This window comes from Oncorhynchus keta, chromosome 19 (genome assembly GCF_023373465.1).
Source record: "Oncorhynchus keta strain PuntledgeMale-10-30-2019 chromosome 19, Oket_V2, whole genome shotgun sequence".
Classification (NCBI taxonomy): domain Eukaryota; kingdom Metazoa; phylum Chordata; class Actinopteri; order Salmoniformes; family Salmonidae; genus Oncorhynchus; species Oncorhynchus keta.
Genome location: NC_068439.1, coordinates 41,219,868 through 41,236,074, shown reverse-complemented (window position 1 = coordinate 41,236,074; position 16,207 = coordinate 41,219,868). Strand labels below are relative to the sequence as shown.

The window sequence follows — 16,207 nt, the reverse complement described above, 5'->3', positions numbered from 1 at the left end:
AGATCACTGTACCTGTACATAGCCCATCTGTAAATAGCCCATCCAACTACCTCATCCCCATACTGTATTTATTTATTTATCTTGCTCCTTTGCACCCCAGTATCTCTACTTGCACATACATCTTCTGCACATCTACCATTCCAGTGTTTAATTGCTATATTGTAATTACTTTGCCACCATGGCCTATTTATTTCCTTACCTCCCTTATCCTACCTCATTTGCACATACTGTATATAGACTTTTCTACTGTATTATTGACTGTATGTTTGTTTATTCCATGTGTAACTCTGTGTTGTATGTGTCGAACTGCTTTGCTTTATCTTGGAGAGGTCGCAGTTGCAAATGAGAACTTGTTCAAAACTAGCCTACCTGGTTAAATATAGGTGAAATAAATAAATAAATACAAAAGTCTGCCCAAATGTGCCTAATTGGTTTATTAATACATTTTCAAGTTCATAACTCTGCACTCTCCTCAAACAATAGCATTGTATTATTTCACTCTAATAGCTACTGTAAATTGGATAGTGCAGTTAGATTAAGAAGAATGTTATCTTTCTGCCCATATCAGATATGCCTATTTCCTATTTTCCAGTCTGATTTCACCAGGCAAGCAGGGCGGCACTGAGAGCTACAGTTACAGAGACATGGACTGAGCAAGCCCTGTTACACAAGTCTGTCTGGCAGCATGAGAAGCTGCTGGTGTTCAACCATTTCACACACACACATAATGTAGTGTCTCGTAGTAGTAGGTATTTTTTTAAAGTGTCATATGTGGTATGTTTATTTATTGTACATAGAATACATAGAAAGTTTATCTTTATAAAAAAAAGTACAGAGTGTAAAATACTCAACAACTCATTAGATATGAAGATAAAGGATAGTGACATGGTTGAGAAGAAGTTATGCCATTAAAAAGTGCTTAGTCACTCTGACATGTTCCCAATGTAAATACAGTGACATTGGTTAACTGTTCATACCGATGTTGTTTAGTCTAAGCCCTAGAGGTGCAACCAGTTTGAGTTGGTACTTGGAACTAAAGCTTAGTGAAACTAGCCTTAATAAACATTGCAGTCTTTCACAGAATAAAACCAGTTTCAGTACATTGTGTATTTAAGAACTACAACCTACAACAACCCCCTTCAATGGAAACCTATGGAGGAGGTGTCCTTATTGTGAAGGGTTTGTCTAGGGGCAAAGGTGCTCCAAATGGAGCCAAGGGCCACAGTGAGACTGAGTTGGACTGCACAGGTTGGTGCTCCACTAAACATACAAACATACTGTCAAATACATATTTGCATGTTTAGTGTTAGAGACAATATGCATATTTTCTAAAGGTCAAAATGTCTGCTCCCACCACTGTTAGTATGTTTTCCTGAATGAAGGTGAAATCTTATAGTCAGGGAGTAAACGTTAATTATATTGAGGGATACCTGGATTTAATTGGACCTCTTTGAAATGAAAATGCATGGCCCTCCCTGAGTAATATACATTTTTACCTGGCCCTCACCGAGCAATTGAAAAAAAAACATCTAACCCTCCCCCTTCAAATGATAATTTAAATAGCTGGAATATGAAATCCCTTTTTAGTATGCTATCAATGTTGCAGTCGTGATTTCTATCAAATCAACACGCGGTTGAGAACCACTGCTGTAGTTCATATCATATTCATCTGCTAGAGGGCAGCATATGCCCATTTAAGCATTAAGGACCGTCCACACCACCGATAAATTACACATAACTATAAAATGTTGGCGAGCATCCACACTTGAGGAAAGTTTATTGTTCTACAGTAGCCTAAACCTATAATTAACTGATCAAAGCATGCTACTGCACGCTGTAGGCCTATGAATAAGGTGTTAACACAGACCATTCAGTGCTTCAGGGTGTGTTCATTGTCATAGCAACAACTGAAAGTAATAGGCCTACTTCAATGCAGACTACATATAGCCCAATGAAAAATATAATATAGAAACTCTTATTTAAATTAAATGTAGAAATTCAACAACAAACTATTCAATTTTTTTTGTTGTGCAAGCAATCTTTTTCTTCTGGCTAACAGATGATGAAATGGCAGATCTGTGCCTTCCTACAGGCTGCGCTCTGCAGTCCCCAGGACATTGGGCACACAAAGCTCCACTACTGATTAGGCCTACGTTTTTAAACATGATTCTTTCTATAGGCTACAACAACACGGTGCAAGAATGTGTTATTGTTTTCAAGAGAGTAGACCTACTCAGTGAATGGCTATGGCTGTAAACTGCAGTGTTGTAAGCTAACTTGAATAACCGTTCAAACGTCCTGTTTTGAATGCTTCATGCCGAAATAACTGCATACTGCCTAGGCCTGATTATGCAACCATTTGGATCAGTTACAGTGCCTTGCGAAAGTATTCGGCCCCCTTGAACTTTGCGACCTTTTGCCACATTTCAGGCTTCAAACATAAAGATATAAAACTGTATTTTTTGTGAAGAATCAACAACAAGTGGGACACAATCATGAAGTGGAACGACGAATCAGTTTTTGATTTGTTAAAAAAGTTTGAAATATCCAATAAATGTCGTTCCACTTCATGATTGTGTCCCACTTGTTGTTGATTCTTCACAAAAAAATACAGTTTTATATCTTTATGTTTGAAGCCTGAAATGTGGCAAAAGGTCGCAAAGTTCAAGGGGGCCGAATACTTTCGCAAGGCACTGTATGGGTCTATTCGACAGTTTACAAGGTCCAGAAAGGTACATTAGTTGGCTACTCACATGGTGTATTTTGATCACACCATCGCATGCTCTCTTTCTCTCCTTTCAAACTCACAGCCAGTTCTTTCGGGTTTCTGTATTTTACATTCAGCAAGCAAGAGCAAACTGAAATCTCTCCTCGATAGACTAGTAGTAGAAAAAAAAAATCTTGAAATAAGTGTACGACAAGCTATTGTATGCCTAGTCTTGCTTTTACTGGTACTCCAAGATCTAAAGAGGAATCATTGGGAATAATACTGCAGTGATAGCCTTGTAAAAAGGCTGTCCTGCTCCTCTCCTCTCTACCTAACATCCCCTCACAGTCCCTTAAATGTGAATCACATTTTTATTTGGCGTACCCCTGACGGCATTGCACGTACCCCAGGGGGAACCCCAGTTTGGGAATACCTGTTCTATGGTGTACTTGACAGAACCCTCCACCCCCTCCCCCCTTTGATCCCCTCCCTTTGCCCCCCATACCAACCCAACTCTGACGGAATATAATCCCAGGTCTACAACTCATGCTTCACCACTCTGTTGTCACTGCCAACTTTAAGTACACTAGACTTTTGAAAATAATTCTTTCTGGGATCAAAACTCAATTCATCACTTTTGTCAAGATGAACAAAATCATTTTCAGAATCCTTGCAGTTGCTGCATCTTTTATGCCGGGTGAGTCTAATCGATAATCAATGCCACTCACTCACAAACAAAACTGAGGATGCAGTTTGCTTGGACAATATTTGATTTCAATGGTTATCATTTTAGGGAAGGGCCAATTTAGCTAAAGGGTTGTTAATCCAACAATCCTCCGCCATAGGTTTCATCATGTGAGTTAAAGTGTCAATGCCATTCAGTTTGAAGGGTCAGTTCATTTTTTTATTGTTTCTTTTTCGACTTATCCATGGTTGTCGTTTCATCCATAAAGTATTTACTGAGTTTGTTGGCTGGTAATGTAGCAATATCCAGCATCTCCAGGCAAAACATTTTTTAAGCACGTAGCGATGCTGGTGGAAAAGGAAATCATCGGCTAGTGGTGTATTCTACAGCATGGAGAGAGCAGGGGAGTGGGTGTGGAATGTAGAAGGTAGAGACCACTTTCCCCATTATTTTGCTTGCACCGCTAGGGGATTTTTCAAAGAAATCGGAGATTACTGCATAACACTTGTAGAGACCAACAGAGAATAATGGAGACTAGAGAGATGAGTTTTAAATGATGAGAGAGGGATTTGTATGATCAATGCAGTGTCTATGTTGTAATGGCATGCCATTTCAGTGATTTTCCTCATTCATTGAATAGCACACCAAACAAGGGTGTGGTCTGTGGTCTTCAGATGTCTATGGACATACATCAAAACTGTGTGTGGCCTTCAGTTCAACCACAGCAGGTTTTGGTGATGACTATTGCTTTGGTGTTGGCATAGAATTCATATAATGCACAATAACAGTATAGAACAGAATAGAGTGACGTAATGAATGTGCGTCATGTTTCCTCTCACTCTCTCTCTACCCCCAACAATGAATTACTTAGTGACAAAACAATGGGCATTCATTGTCTGTGAAGCCATGTTATCTAATTGTCTAACACCACCCAACGTTGTGTGTTTCAGCCGAGTCCGCCTCAAAGTTTGGACTTGTATCCCTGACATGCAACAAATGTAGTGTGGGCCTGCTGGGTGTTTGCATGAACACTGCGGATGAGGTCTGAATAACCAACACAAGTAGCTGCTTTCCGTAAGAAATATTCAAGTTTGATTACATTATAGGGTATCTGAGGAGTGAATAGAAATATATTTCGACTTGTTGAAACAAAGTTCAGGGGTAGATTTTCGAATTATTTTTTCTGCATGTTGAACGTGTGGATTACTCAAATCGATGGTGCCAACTAAACTGACTTTTTGGGATATGAAAGAAGGATTTTATCTGACAAAACGACACTACATGTTATAGCTGGGACCCTTTGGATGATAAATCAGAGGAAGATTTTCAAAAAGTTAGTGAATATTGTATCGTTATTTGTGAATGTATGAAACCTGTGCCGGTGTAAAAATATTTTGATGTGGGGCGCCGTCCTCAAACAATCACATGGCATGTTTTAGCTGTAATAGCTACTGTAAATCAGACAGTGCCGTTAGAATAACAAGAATTTAAGCTTTCAGCTGATATAAGACACTTATACGTACCTAAAATATCCATACATTTTATGATTATTTATTTGAATTTTGCGCCCTCCAGTTTCACCGCTAGAGCGACGCCTATCCCTATTAACATGTTTTATTTTTTGTAATTTTTTACCCTTTTTTCTCCCCAGTTGGTAGTTACAGTCTTTTCCCATCACTGCAACCACCCGTATGGACTCGGGAGAGGCGAAGGTCGAGAGCCATCCATCCTCCGAACCACGACCCTGCCAAGCCGCACTGCTTCTTGACACACTGCCCGCTTAACCCGGAAGCCAGCCGCACCAATATGTCAGAGGAAACACCATACAGCTGGCGAAATCAGCGTGCATGTGCCCGGGCCCGACACAAGGTGTCGCTAGAGTGTGATGGGACAAGGACATCCAGCCGGCCAAACCCTCCCCTATCTCGGACGACGCTGAGCCAATTGTACGCCACCTCATGGGTCTCCCAGTTGCGGCTGGCTGCATCACAGCTCGGGATTGAACCTGGATCTGTAGTGATACCTCTAGCACTGCGATGCAGTGCCTTGCGCCACTCAGGAGGACCTCCATCATTCTTAAATGGAGGAAGTTTGGAACTACCAAGACTCTTCCTAGAGCTGGCTGCCAGGCCAAACTGAGCAATCAGGAGAGAAGGCTCTTGATCAGGGAGGTGACCAAGAATCCGAACTCTAGAGTTCCTCTGTGGAGATGGGAGAAGCTTCCAGGTGTGCCAAGCTTGTAACGTCATACCCAATAATATTTTGTGCTGTAATCACTGCCAAAGGTGTATAATGGGACTTTTAATATTTGTGCTTTTCTGTTAACTGATTTTTGTGTTCTATTCATGTGCTGTTCTAATAACCAATTTCTGTGTTCATGCAAGTGACTGATTTAACGAACCCTTACTTATCAGTATCTGAAATTTGGCAGTACGCCCAGACCTTGTTTTTAGAATAAACAAAAGATATCTCAGATTCAAGGTCTCAGTTTAGAGAGGAGAAGCCTTGTGAGATATTGGTCTGTCACATGTTATGAACCAGTGCTGGTCGGTCACATGAATGAAACAAAACGGTTATGATTAATGAATTATGCTAAATCATGCAAATATAACTTGTCTGTGTATAGTCATATATAAGACAACTGCTGGGCCTGCCCAGGGAAAGCACCTGATTGACATGTGTACTATGGTGCATTGAATTGGTTGGAACCTCTCCAGAATGCTGGCAAATAAAGGATGATTCATTTAAGATTGACATCGAGGGTCCTTGTGTAATAACTTCAACAAAGTACTGAGCAAAGGGTCTGAATACTTATGTAAATGTGATCTTTCCGTTTTTCTTTTTAATAGATTAGCAAACATTTCTAAAAACCTGTTTTTGCTTTGTCATTATGGGGTATTGTGTGTAGATTGATGAGGGGAAAAAAATATTTAATCAATTTTAGAATAAGGATGTAACGTAACAAAATGTGGAAAAAGTCAAGGGGTCTGAATACTTTCCAAAGGCACTGTATTTTTTAAAATATTATTATTCAACATTTTTATCAGGGGGTGCAGCAGCACCCTCAGCACCCTTACTTCCCGCAGGTAGGGGTGCTGTATTAATCTTTATTCACCAACCTACTTACTTTTTCTATTGTTGTTGCACTGTCGACAGGTTAACCTACAAGTAGCCATTTTATTGCACTGTGTACTCCATGTATATCATGTGTATATGACAAATAAACAAGCTTGAACTTGAACTTAGAAGGGAAGGGGGGGTAGCCAGAAAGAGAGGGGAAAAGAAGAAAAATACATAGGCTTTTAGATGGTCTCCCCAAATGTTAAGTAATCTAGAAATCTCACATTAGCTGGAAGTACTGACCAAATTAAATTAATCAGTCTTCTAATTTATTCCATTCCACAGTTTTTTTGTGTGTTTTTTTTTGGCTCATGTCTTTATGTTCATATAGCCTAGGGGCTATGTAGCTTCTTATCTATCATGTTTAGATTTATATTGCTCTGTTATGCGGACACTTGAATTTTTCTTTATAGTTGAGTTGCCCCGGTCGTGTCAGTATACAGTAACTTTAAAGAGCAAATGCTCCTAAAAAGCAACTTCTCATTTAGAAAACCGCGTATATGCCATCATATAGTCAGAAACATTTATTCTACTGTCAAAATTGACTACAATAAATAGGATCATTTTGGTCATAAAGTCAGTCTCGTACAAAACTTTTTTTGTCATTTAGTAGACACTCCTATCCAGAGCAACTTATAGGAGATATTAGGGTTAATTACCTTGCTCAAGTGCATATTGACAGATTAACCTTTCGGTTACTGGCCCAACATTCTGAACCGCTAGGTTACCTGCCAGCTGGCAGCACGCAAGTAGTCAATTCAGAGTGCAGCTGCATGCAACCCGATTGTAATGCCTGTGGTAAACTATAAATAGTAGAAATACATATACAAATATTGAAAAGATTTTATGAGACAACTCAAAAATTGCAACATGAAAATATTGTACCATTTACATTATGCAATTTATTGACGGTCCCTAACCAGCCCCGGAGATATCCAAAGTCAGGTCGCACAGCAGCCGGCTGAAGCTATTGGCAAAATAATTTGGCTAACTCTTCCCACCTGCGAACACACATATGAGACACCCACAGTAAACCACCCCAAAACCAACTCACGTTTGAGTTCAGTCATGGCTGCTAGCATTTCTTATTGAACCAAATTTAAAACGAGGTCAAATCAGGAAGTGCAGTTATCCTTTAAAACTAACTAATGACATGTTATACAACTACCTTGCTTCCTTGCAGATGAGCCAAGGAGGTGGACAGATAAGAACAGCAGACAAGTGGAGCACTTAGAACAGCAGCCAGGGGCGACTGGTAGGGAAGAGGATGATTTACGTAACACAGACACAGGCCAAAAATAAGTTAAGCTACCCAGTATCCACTTGAACGTTTTGGATTGTAAAACTAAAGAGTCACATCAGACAAGACAGAAACAGCAACATAAGAATAAATGATAGAGAGAGGCACCAGACAAGACAGAGAAATAGCAACAGAATAATATTATATGATTGAGAGAGACATCAGAAGAACAGAACAGGCTATAACTGAAGAGGATAGACAGTAACAAACAAGAACCCGAGACAGCCACAGGTACAAGACAGAAAAAGTGACAGAAGAGATGGAGAGAGAACAGAGGTGGGTTGAGCACACAGTAGACTGTATCACTTCAACCTGCTATATAGATTCTAACTCTATTTGCACAAATTATAACAGGTGAAATACAGACAGTGAAAAAGTTAAATATTGTTTACAAAGAATTTGCAGGTGAGGTGAAAATGCCAGAGAAATTACCATTACATTATTTTTTACATCTAGGACAACCCAGGTCAATGAAACTGATTCCAGAGGCCGACCCAAAACAACTTAGGAGGCACGCACACCATCCACCGCTTTTTTTGTATTTTTTATTAACCAGGTAGGCTAGTTGAGAACAAGTTCTCATTTACAACTGTGACCTGGCCAAGATACTTCAAATTTGCTAGCTATGTGTCACAGTCAGGAGAAGGTCAAAATGATGACTACAGTGTCATGTGCCTGTTTGCTACCTGGCAACAACAACCATCATCTTGGTATGATGTCACTGTGCCAGATTACTTGCTGTGGACTACACAGACATCTTATAGAAAAGTAAAGGGCTGATATGACAATGTTTTGACAATGTTTTCAGTTTTTTAATTGGTTTGAGCGGGAACCGGGGAGGAGAACAAGGAAAACCTGTTTGTCCTGCTAAGTAGAAAAAAAGCCGCTCTGAGGAAAGGATTGTTTAGGGGTGGAGAAAATTCCATGACACTGACAGACAGTACCAAAGAACACAGAAGACAGCAGAGGATTTTGTAGAACTTTTAAACATTTATTGAATTATTTTAAAACCCCTACAGGATCGGTGGGTCCCCCACGGGACAGTTGAGCTAACGTAGGCTAATATGATTAGCATGAGGTTGTAACTAGCAATAACATTTTGCAGGACATAGACATATCTGATATTGTCATAAATCTTAAAATCTTGTTAATTGAACTGCAATGTCCAATTTACAGTAGCTACTCCAGTGAAATAATGCCATGCTACTGTTAGAGGAGAGTCCACAGCTATGAACTTAAATGTATTAATAAACCAATTAGGCACATTTTGGCAGTCTTGATACAACATTTGAACAGAAATGCAATGGTTCATTGGATCAGTCTAAAACTTTGCACATACACTGCTGCCATCTAGTGGCCAAAATCTAAATTGTCAAAAATGATGGTACAAAACATTTTTCTTTGTATTATCTTTTACCAGATCTAATGTGTAATATTCTCCTTCGTTAATTTAACATTTCCACAAACTTCAAAGTGTTTCCTTTCAAATGGTATCAAGAATATGTATATCCTTGCTTCAGGTCCTGAGCTCCAGGCAGTTAGATTTGTGTCCTTTTATGTGAAAATTTGCAAAGTCATCCAGCCATCACATACAGTATACACATTTACACTTTAAAAAGTTTTTAAAAGTCAAAAATGTTTCAGATTTACCCAATCAGTCAAGCCATTCATGATTAGTACACGGCTAACATCAAATTAGTACGCAGAGTTCTTCCCAAACAAGAAAGTACCTTGGATAAATTTCCAGTTAACCAGTTTCCAGATATCCCAATAACGATAACAGATAAACACATAGAACTTTAAAGCTTGTTACAGTAACTTAGTGTGCAGGCTAACTCAAATGAGCTGCTAACGTAATGTAATTAGGCAACTTTACATACTGTATAGCTATCTAAGTGAATTAAATATCACCATCTAGCTAACTTCATATCAGCTAGCTATCTATATTGATGTATTTATCATTTTAAAAAGCTTGCAATTGCATTTGTAGCTAGCTAGCTAAAAGCCATGGAAGAGGGTGAAAGGATTAGTAGCTCCAGCTGTCAGAGAATGGAGAGAGTAGACTAATATAGATAGGGCAGGTACCTTTGTAGGAGGACATTATGAAATGTTGATCCAGTTCCAGCACCTAGCGAGAGAAACTATGAGGATAGAGAGATAGAGAAAGATAATATTCAGTGCAATTTTAGTATAACAAAACCTGTTTCTTTGTGATGTTTTTTGTATTCATATACAGAGATCTGTGAAACCCTGTATGCAGATGAAGAGGTCCCAATGAACGTCCCAAGAGAATAAGAGTACATCTTTGTATACCATGGGTTATACACTGAGTGTACAAAACATTAGGAACACATTCGAAAGCATTCAACAGGGATACTGGCCCATGTTGACTCCAATGCTTCTCACAGTTGTACGCCTGTCACCTACTACCACACTCTGTTCAAGGGCACTTAAATCTTTTGTCTTGCCCATTCACCCTCTGAATGGCACACATACAGTACACAATCCATGTCTCAATTGTCTCAAGGTATAAAAATCATTCTTTAACCTGTATTCTCCCTTTCATCTACACTGTTCGAAATGCATTTAAGTTACATCAACAAGGTATCATAGCATTCACCTGGATTCACTTGGTCAGTCTATGTCATGGAAAGAGCAGTTGTTCCTAATGTTTTGTACACTCCGTGTCTGTTAGCAAATGTTGTCAACAGAAATACAGTTTAAAAGTCACACACAATGGATAAACCTATTACAACTGGAGCAGGCCAACCCTGCTGGGTGTGCAGGCTTCTGTTCCAGCCCAGCACTAACGCACCTTATTCAACGTATATCAAACCTAATTAGTTAATAATTAAAGTGTCTATTGCTGGGCTGGAATAGAAGTCTGCTCACCAAGTAGACCAAGGAACAGTGGAGCGAGGACTTTTTTTTTGTTCACCTGAAATTATGCCTTAGTAGTTATAGCCTACTTGTTACTAAGATGGCTAACCTTTACATATGACTTAACTTACTTACTTGTTAAAGTGTCGAGTCTTTGAAGTGAAGTGTTTAAACTTTTTTTAATTGTTAACTTGAAACAATTATTCAAGATGAATTAGTGTCAATGTTGATTAATCACAGATCACAATCCTCTAATCAAGAGGGAAAGTGAATGTGTATCTAATTTGTCTGTGATTCTGTGTTGTACTCTCGAAGGAACATTACAGTTTTGTTCAGTTGTAAGCTCTCCAATTAGTTTTTGTTTGATTGTCACTCTCTCTCTGCATACTATGGCTGCAACACCTACAGTATGATGGCATTAGCTTTATTAGCATTTGCAATGCACGACTTGACATTGTGCATCTGAAGCAGAGAATAGCTTGACTTGATATTGTAGAGCTATACGTTCTCAATTTAAAAATGATACCAGTAGACAATAATACTTATTTTCCACCATAATTTGCAAATAAATTCATGAAAAATCCTACAATGTGATTTTCTGGATTTTTTTTCTCATTTTGTCTGTCATAGTTGAAGTGTACCTATGATGAAAATTACAGGCCTCTCATCTTTTTAAGTGGGAGAACTTGCACAATTGGTGGCTGACTAAATACTTTTTTTGCCCCACTGTATATTAAGGGTTGTTGACTGTTGTTGACTGTCCCATTAACAGGACAGTTGTAAATCTCGCAGTGCCTTGTCACAATCGCAGATTTTAGAAAAACAGCAAATGTCGTAACATTTTAGGTGTCTTTAAGTGTCTTATATCGGCTGAAAGCTTAAATTCTTGTTATTATTACTGCACTGTCCAATTTACAGTAGCTATTACTGCAGAAAAATGCCATGCTATTGTTTAAGGAGAGCTCCTAACAACAAATAACTTTGTCACCACGATAGGTTTTATAAATTCCCCTCTGAAGGTGAAATTTGTACTTTCATTCTGAAATGTTGCTCTGATTTATCATCCAAAGGGTCCCAAAGGCAACATGAAGTGTTGTTTTGTTAGATAAAATCATTTTTCATATCCTAAAAGGGTCCATATAGCATGCATGATCGATTTTTTATTTCCACTCAATTTGCAAAGAAATTAATCTGTAAAATTCTAACCCTAAACGTTGTTTCAACCAGTCAAATCACATTCGTATGAATTCCTCAGAGATCCTAGAACGTAACCAGACTTCGCTATATCATTAGGGGTTTAGTATATCCTATAGGACTCCAAATTTGGTCAGAGAGCAATGCCTTCATGGCACGCCGATGACGCGGCCGGTCTTCATTTGATCGACTGTATTTTTGTCAAATAAGCACCAATCGGGGTCAAACAAAGTTAGCTAGATAGCCAATGAGCTGGGCTTTATGGGAGTATCCGGAAACCCAATATCTGTCGTAAAATGTAGCTACTAACGTTGTGCGACAGCATGCCTTTTTCTTTTCGACAAAAATGATAAGAATATTCAGTAATGAGTTATGAAGTTATGAAAACTGGTTGTTTTGCAAATGTTGAACTTATAATATGGCTACTAATACTGGAAAAGCTAAATCAAAGTCCAAGTATACAGATTTGGCAATATTCTTGCAGAAAAATGTTATATGAATGCAAATGTCTCCTTCACAATTTGCCTAAATGTACCTGGATGACTTCACACTAATGTCATGTAGTTCGCTCATACTTCGCTCTTACTTCAAGGTATCCATTCAACTTTGCACCCACACTGCTGCCATCTTGTAGACACCATCGGAATTACAACCAGAGTGATGGCTAGAACTGGGACCTTTATGTTGCATTTCAAAGATGGTGGTAGAAAAAAAACTGGTTGTTTTTTTCTTTATATTTTCCTCTACCAGATCTATTGTGTTATATTCTCCTACAGTCAAATCACATTTCCACAAACTTCAAAGTATTTCCTTTCAAATGGTACCAATAATATGCATGTCCTTGCTTCAGGGCCTGAGTTACAGGCAGTTAGATTTGGGTATGTCATTTTAGGCGAAAATTGAACAAAAGGGGGCTATCCCTAATTAATGTCCATACATTTCCCCTCCTCTTATGAATGAAGTTCTCAACCAACTATCATTGGTTCAGTGCCACTGGAGAGTTTTTTAAGACAGTAATGTCCTCATCCAGGCTAGATTGACGTCACATTGTACAATTTGTCTCTCCCTTTGTTGTAGGTCTAGATTAGATGGTTGCAATTGTGGTAGAAATTCTATAGTAAGAGAGACTGTAGATTCCTCAAACAACAACTTTATTCTAGGATTAGCAAAAATAAAGCAATTAATAACAACCACTCAACAGTGCATCGTTAGGAAAGCCCAACGAACAGAGTTGTCTCTCTCCTCTCTGTTCAGATTAAGATAGTTGACGTTGCCACCATTGTCTGTTCCTTCCTGCATGTTTCCACCCATCTAAATTTCTGTAGATTGTGAAAACAGGACGTCACATACTGAGATAGCACCCAAAGGGCTCTTACCTGTACACCCAGACTTATGACCAAGTAACATAAGACAAGCCTGTATTAGCAAAAATACTAACATATAACAATGGACAATTATCCAAATAAAAACAGCATGGTAGGTCTAATAAAACAGTATAGTATGTCATGAATATGTGATCGACCGCCTTGATTCGGTCTTATGTAGCAACATTTGAAATGGTGTTTTTTACATAGGATAAAAGCAGAGACACAGAGCTACATGGTATATCATACACTGCATTTGAGGAACAATGAGAAAGTAATTCTGCTTTGAAAGTTAATCAACTTGTAACCTCACATTTGGAAAATAGCCTTTGAATATTTTGGTACCTACTAGAAAGCTCTTCTTTGTCTACACCCATTTAGCATCATTCACACCCTCTTAAGCTTTAGCTCCAGCTAGCTATCATTAGCCTGCTAGCTAACAGTACACTTGAACTTAAAATGAAAATACTTTGTCAAAATGAGAAATGTGTAATATCTGAAAAATGTAGCTAGCTAGACTATCTTACCGTTGATCTGAAATCGGAGTAGATAGCCTGAGCGAATTTATCAGCTATGTCTATCAACATTTGTTGCAGTGACATTCTATTGAAATGGATAATTGCATAGTGGAGTAGCTAAACAATTAACCATAATCCCAACTCATGACAATACTAACCTGCATGAATCTGTAGGTAGCTAACCAACCAGGTTCAATGTTAGCTAGCTAACATTAGGCTATAACTAGCCAAGCAAATGGCTCTGATATATGAATAATAAGATCATACACATAATGTTAAGTAGCGAGCCAGATAGCTAACTTTAGCTAGCTAGTTAACAGTACACTTTAACTTGAAATGAAAATTCTTGATGTCAAAATTAGAAATGTGTAACATCTGAAAATGTAACTAGCTAGACTATCTTACCTGTATACGTCATTGTTGGATGTTTCTCCCTGTCTCGCATGCCATGGTTGCTCTTAGTTTGGAGATTTAATCCAGAGACAGGTGTTTTCTCCATCTCCTTAGCTATCATACTCTAATTCCACTGATTTCAAAACTCAGTCCTCCAAAAAGTGGAAAGCAACACTTATGCAGTTCTACTAAGCAATATATTTAAACAAATATCTAGTTTTGTATTTTTTTATATCAGGGGTGCTGCAGCACCTTCAGCACCCCTACTTCCCACAGCTATGCATTCAAGACAAGGTCATTGTTTTATTGATCTGTTTGTCAGTGTCAGCTGAGTAGGTAATACATTGTGAGTTGTCTTGTTAAAAAATATTCCACTAATGTCTCCAGTCATTCAAAGTGTCGTAGAATTGAGTGAAATGTGCTAACCAAAGCTAGCTAATGCTGGCTAACTTATTCTTATTGTTTACACCTGGTTAGCATAACAGCTAACATTAACAACAAAAAACAATTACCTTGTAAATTACCTCATCATTACCTCAATAAAAGTTTGTACCAAAATATGTAACCTATTGAATAGCCTATCATTCTATAAAATGGATAAAATGCATTTTCCAATTGCAACGTTTGCCTATGCCCACACATATTGTCAAGAAAGTGTTCTATTTTGAATACCCTCAAACACCAAGTTAGGCTCACCTCATTTCAAAATAGGCCATCATCACTGTCAATCATGAATGATAATCTTCACGTTTTACCTGTGAAATGTCCAAACTGCATCTGCATGCCAATCAGTTTTGTGGAAATATGCATTTAGATCGTCTTGAATTATTGTTTCATGAGCGAAGTAGAGCAGATGGTGTTAACAAACTATACTGAACAAAAAAATATGAATGCAACATACAACATTTACAGTTCATTTAAGGAAATCAGTCAATTGAAATAAATTCATTAGGCCATGAAGCCATTGGTGGCATAGGCCCAGGCCCACCCACAGGGGAGCTGGCCCAGCCAATCAGAATGAGTTTTTCCCCACGAAAGGGCTTTATTACAGAGAGCTTCTGGTCAGCGGGGTGGTGGCACCGGGATCCTCATCTCTCCCAAGTGGTCATTCTCTCTTTCTCCCCTCACCCATCTGTCTATCGCCTCCTTTGAATTCCATGCTGTCACAGTTACCAGCCCTTTCAAGCTTAACATCCTTATCATTTATCGCCCTCCAGGTTCCCTCGGAGAGTTCATCAATGAGCTTGATACCTTGATAAGCTCCTTTCCTGAGGACGGCTCACCTCTCACAGTGCTGAGCGACTTTAACCTCCCCACGTCTACCTTTGACTCATTCCTCTCTACCTCCTTCTTTCCACTCCTCTCCTCTTTTGACCTCACCCTCTCACCTTCCCCCTACTCACAAGGCAGGCAATACGCTCGACCTCATCTTTACTAGATGATGTTCTTCCACTAACCTCATTGCAACTCCCCTCCAAGTCTCCGACCACTACCTTGTATCCTTTTCCCTCTCGCTCTCATCTAACACCTCCCACACTGCCCCTACTCGGATGGTATCGCGCCGTCCCAACCTTCGCTCTCTCTCCCCCGCTACTCTCTCCTCTTCCATCCTATCATCTCTTCCCTCTGCTCAAACCTTCTCCAACCTATCTCCTGATTCTGCCTCCTCAACCCTCCTCTCCTCCCTTTCTGCATCCTTTGACTCTCTATGTCCCCTATCCTCCAGGCCGGCTCGGTCCTCCCCTCCCGCCCCGTGGCTCGACGACTCATTGCGAGCTCACAGAACAGGGCTCCGGGCAGCCGAGCGGAAATGGAGGAAAACTCGCCTCCCTGCGGACCTGGCATCCTTTCACTCCCTCCTCTCTACATTTTCCTCCGCTGTCTCTGCTGCTAAAGCCATTTTCTACCACTCTAATTTCCAAGCATCTGCCTCTAACCCTAGGAAGCTCTTTGCCACCTTCTCCTTCCTCCTGAATCCTCCTCCCCCTCCCCCTCCTCCCTCTCTGCAGATGACTTCGTCAACCATTTTGAAAAGAAGGTCGACGA

General features: G+C 39.4%; 1 long non-coding RNA gene across 1 annotated transcript; it reads left to right on the top strand.

Annotated features, from left to right (window-relative positions):
- The first annotated feature begins 7,471 nt into the window (after positions 1–7,471).
- Positions 7,472–12,286, top strand: LOC118397765 (uncharacterized). Its single transcript, XR_004828482.2, has 3 exons — positions 7,472–8,088; positions 8,269–8,368; positions 10,049–12,286. It is a non-coding gene; the product is annotated as an uncharacterized LOC118397765 (long non-coding RNA).
- The last annotated feature ends 3,921 nt before the right edge of the window (positions 12,287–16,207 follow it).